Below are 5560 nucleotides of genomic sequence, written 5' to 3' on the forward strand. Positions count from 1 at the left end.
CTTTACGGAGCTCAACGGCTCTGAACGGCTCTAGCCGAAGCTGTGATATAAACGAACGCTATTGGCTATTTTAAAAAGGGGCGGGGCTGCTTGATATGTCCCGCCCTGTCTTCCTGTTTCAGTTAAAATGACGTCAACACATAGAGTAACGCTGCGTGTTTCTAAGCATTTCAGGGGACCTTTAAATAAAAAAAAAAGTCAATAAGACTATTGCAATCTATTCAACATGGAGTCAGGGGTGCCGCTATGGTTTCTGGGCCCCTTAAATAGCATATTGACTCAGGCCCACTCTGCGATTGCGTTCCTTCCCCCTCTGTAAAAATCGCGTTCCGGGCCCCCACTCCCTTTTCGGGCCCTTGGAATCATCCTAACTGCCCCCCTGTTATGGCACCCCTGCATGGAGTGCATGATGAAGGATGGAAAGATGTCCATAATACATAAAAAGGATTTTTTTTTTTTTAATATAGGCTATTGAATATTTGATATACATAAATACAGGCCAACAAATAGTTGAAATAATATCCAGCATGTAGTGAATAATGAAGTGTGGATGTTGGTTAGAGGAGAGCTCATCCTTCTGCCCTTCTGCTCACAGTGAAGGACCTGCTGTGTCAGTTGTAGGCGTTGACGGGCCGTATGACCATCAGAGACTGTGTGTGTAGACACTAATGCCCTTGTTGAGCAGTGCACAGATGGGTGCACAGCTGGGGCAGGGTATTTTTAGTGTAGAATTTGGAAGGGTTTCCCTGCAAACCCTCAGCTAATGATTTTGTGACCTTTGCAGGTCACTTTATGGATTCCTCCAAAAGTTTGGAATGTGTCTTTCATTGTGTGTAAGCTTTGCTCGTACTGTTACTAATGGCTCTGTGATTTGAATTTTCCTGGATGAATAGTTAAATTGTGCAATTTCTGTAAAGGTTTAGTCTGTCTGTTTGTTTAGTCTGTTTGGTTTGCTTTATCAAGCTGTGCCAGTTGGCAATGCCAATCACTTGCCCTCCCTCTTAATTATTTCCTCCTCGCAGTGCAGTAAGCCCTTGATTGTGATGTACAAGGAAATGACTAAAAATGGAAACTCAAGTTAACGTGTTGCAAGAAAAGAAAAAAAAAACTACACATATGATACAGTATAATACTTTTAATCAATTACACAGCTATCGTGATTTTAACGTGCTGATGAGCTTAAAATGGTAGTGGTGAAGTAACATCTGTGTGGCTGGGCTCAGCTCTAATTTGATGGTTTGTTGGGGCTTGTTTGCAGATGTGATTCAGCAGCTAAATCAGGCTAGAACAGTTGCCGCACAAGAGCTGAGCGTGACTCCACCAGTGCTCACAGGGATCACAGACACTAGAAGTTCACAGCTCAAGCTGTGTGAATCAGTGCTGTGTGAGACATTCAAATGAGAAGGCAAAGTTATTTTAGGGTTTGTTTTTTAGGAGCTCAGTGAGAAAAACATTGAGCTCAAAAATATTGTATATACCTGTTATATTATGGTTAAATCAAGAATGATTTACACACATACCCAGCTAGAAAACATTTTCACAACCTTCACCTTGCACTTAAAAAAAAATCTTAAAGTTACATAAATGTCTGGACAAATCATTCTTAAAGTAATGTGAATGGAATGTTCTCATAACTTTTTTAATATTTGATATACATTCAACATTGAGAGAAAACTTTCTGAGATCAACATTCTCTGAATGTTCTTGTATTGTTATTTGCAGAGCTGGGTATATTACTTACAAATTGTAGTCTATTACTGATTCCAAATTAGGCTACATGACAAAAAACGTCCCTAGGTTACGAATGTAACCATGGTTCTCTGAAAGGAAAATGACCACGTACTGAAGCACATGTGAAATCAGTCCAGTAGAGTAGCGAGAAGTCACGGCAGGGTGACGTAGCAACCAGGAAGGTTTAAAAATGCATCCGGTGAAAACAACGGCAGCTTCTGATAGGATGAAGCAAGCACTCACAGGGATGCAGGAGGTATAGCAGGGCGACGCAGCATCTCGTTCCCTTCGGGGAACCATGGTTACAATCGTAATCTAGGGACGTTCCCCTTCAGGAACTTGAGCTGGGTTGGAAACGCTTTGGGAATGAGAATACCAACCGACCATGCCGACAAATGCCTGTCTAGTGTGAAAACCTATGTGCACATCTAAGACAAAAGCAGTCTTTCAGTCTGGAGGGTTTCCCACATCTAGGGTATAAAACCTAACAAAGGTGAGCAGGGATGACAAGCCTTGTAGCAAAACACCTGACAGAAAGGCTTTAGATGCCTCCATACCTCTAGATGAGTGGGCCCTGAACCCTAGAGGAGAGGGGAGATCAGAGGACTCATAAACCACAGAGATAGCCTCAACTATCTACCTGCTTAATGTCTGCTTGTTTGCCGGGAGACCTCTCTTGGGCGGACCAAAGTAGACAAAAAGTTGATAATTTTTCCTCCACAGGGCAGCTCTGTGGATGTAGGTGTCAAGTGCTCTAAATGGACACACCAAATTAAGCTTCTCCTGGTCTGGCTCCCGAAATGGAGGAGGACAGAATGCCTGCAGCACTATGGGCCGTGGTAAAACAGTGGGCACCTTCGGCACATAGCCCGGCCTCGGGTGCAAGAAGGCTTTCACCATTCCTGGTGCAAAGTCAAGACATGATGGGGCCACGGAAAGGGCCTGAAGGTCACCAACTCTCTTGAGTGATGAGATGGCTAACAGAAACACTGTCTTTAGTGTCAAAAACTTTTCCAAAACCTTCTCTAGAAGTTCAAAAGGGGCCTTACTTAGCCCGTCTAGAACCACAGACAGATCTCATGCAGGGACCCTAGTGCGTAGTGTAGGCCTCAGCCTCAAGGCACCACAAAGGAAACGTGACACCAGCGGGTGTGAACCTTCCCAATGACTGACCATCCAAAATAAGATGGTAAGCAGGTATAGCCGCCATGTATACATTGAATGAACAATTGTGCCGCCCGGACAGAAGTCAAAAGGTCCCTACTGATCGGAATCTCCCTTGGAGACCCATTGAGAAGGGACACAAGGTCCGAGAACCATACTTGGGCCAGCCAGAACAGGGCTACTAGCAGTAGACTGACCCCATCCCGTCAGACTCTTTCCCGAACTTCCGGGAGCAGAGACCTCTCTCGACAGTCCACAGGACCCACTAAGACACGTTTGGCAGAAGTTTCCACAGTGTCAGATGGTCTAGTAAGAGAATCAGTCTCTCGAGACTGACCTCTGGTGTACTTTGAGCAGTCAGATCGGCACCCTGAAGCAGATGACCGACAGGGAACAACTTAACTGGCCACTCTAATAACCTCCTTAGAGGATGCAAGCATCCCAGTGCCACTACGTTTCCAGGCGGACACTGAGAACTGTGCTTGCTGGAGGCCGTTGTGCCTTGAAGCACCTGAGGTGGCAGGATTGACAGACCGATCTCTTGAGGGCCCTGAGAAGAGATGGGCACCGTATGATGAGGTGTACACCACTCTACCCCAGAGGAGATTGCCCTCAGAAACCTGGCACCTGAGGTGTCAGGACTTCTTCGCCAAAGTATTCTGAGAAAGAATAACGGTCCTCAGATCTGCCATCTCCCTGGAGGACTTCGACTGAGAGTGCCACCCTGACCCCTGATCTCTCTGCGGGGAAGCACGGGAAGCGATGCTCTTCTTTTGCTGTGCCCTGTGTGAGGAGCTGGAAGAAGGCAGGGGCTGCTCCTACCCAGCAACCCCTAAGACCAAACCTCGGTGAGGAAGAAACTTCTGGAGTGCCGTCACCTGCTTCTTCGCCTCCTGAAACTTCTCGATGACAGAGCTGATAGCATCGCTGAAAATGCCAGAAGGAGTGAGCGGGGCATCCAAAAGAAAGAACCTGTCCTTGTCCTTCATATCGGACAGGTTCAACCAGAGATGTCTCTCCGTACCCACCAATGCTGCCATGGAGCGGCCAATAGCTCTGGCCATTTCCTTGGTGGCCCAGAGAAACAAATCAGCGGCACGACGCACCTCCTAAATATCATCAGAGTGCACTTTCCTAACCTTCGTCCAGGTCTTTAAGCAGTCTGCCTGGTATGCTTGCAACACTGCCATGGTGTGCAGACAATAATTACTGACATCAGGGCTGAAAAGACGGGCTGAATAAGGACTTTCCCATGATTTCAACACCTCAGTGTGGAGATCAGGGAAGAAAGGAAGGCTCCGACGTGGAGGAGGTGAATTAGAATGCAGGAAGGAACGAGTCACCACCTCCTACAGCTCCTCATACTGTATGGACTGGGGTGACGATACCCCAGCATCATCCTGTTCGAAGCTCTCCACATCATCTTCCTCAGAGGAAGAGAGGCAAAGCAACGTGCTCACACTCCGGGGGGAAGAAACCACAGAGCATATTTCTGAACCCTGAGAGCGAGCACTGGATCTAGAGGGTGAGGGCGCAGAAAGGGCCATGCCCGTCTGCAAGCCATCCACTAGATCCATCTGCGATCCCCATGATCTCAATCACCGCTCTGCCTCGGCAGCCGCGGGAACAGAACTGCAAGGATCATGAGCCTGTGCACCCTCTTAAAAAACTGCCAGGTGGGAGCAGAGTGTACGCAGCGGCAGCTGCTTACAATGCACACCTCGAGAGCTGCTTGTGCATGCTCTGCTCCCAGACGAGCAACACAAAGATCATGTGTCAAGTCAAGTCAAGTTAAGTCACCTTTTGTATATAGCTCTTTATATACAATACTGATTGTCAAATGAGGTTTACAGTGTCAAACAGGAAAATAGTTTGTCAATAATGCAAGAGGAAAATAACAAAGAGTTATTTTCCAGCTAAAGTCAGTTCATTGATGATTCAGTTATGGCATCATCCAGTTCAGCTCTCTTCCAATAGTCTCTGTGCAATCTGTCAAGAGTTCTCAACTAAGCAAGCCAATGGCGACAGTGGCAAGGAACCAAAACTCCATCGGTGAAAGAAATGGAGAAAAAATCTTGGGAGAAACCAAGCTCAGTCGGGGGGACAGTTCTCCTCTTGCCAGATGAAACCAGCAAGGCGTGGTTTAATTCCAGGCTGCAACACAGGTCAGATTGTGCAGAGGAATTGTCTTGTTCCCATGGTCTTGTGCGATGGTCGTCGAGGTGACGAGGTCTTCGCAGGGGATCTGTCTCTGGGGTGCATCTAGTTGACATGGTCTCCGCTGACATTCAGGGCTGTAGAGGTCGTCTCTAGGTGCTGATCCACCATCTGGTCTGGATATGGACTGGATCTGGGTGGCTACGGTGACACTGGCGTTGTTTTCAATGGATGCATTTTTAAAGCTTCCTGGTCACTACGTCACTCTGCCCATGATGTCTTGCAACTCTACTGGACTGATTTCACATATGCTTCAGTACGTGGTCACGCAGACGCGTTCCCAAAGTGTTTCAGACGCAGGATAATCTTGTACCCTATTGATATAAAAATACAGAGAACGAAAATATATTCCATTTGGTGTTAGTAACAACATCAAGTGCATTAAACATTACATTATGTCAATGTTTCCCAAACTGGGGTTTGTGAAGAAACAAGTTTAATGAAAAGC

This window comes from Sinocyclocheilus rhinocerous, unplaced genomic scaffold, assembly GCF_001515625.1.
Source record: "Sinocyclocheilus rhinocerous isolate Xijiao unplaced genomic scaffold, SAMN03320098_v1.1 scaffold2393, whole genome shotgun sequence".
In the NCBI taxonomy this organism is placed as follows: domain Eukaryota; kingdom Metazoa; phylum Chordata; class Actinopteri; order Cypriniformes; family Cyprinidae; genus Sinocyclocheilus; species Sinocyclocheilus rhinocerous.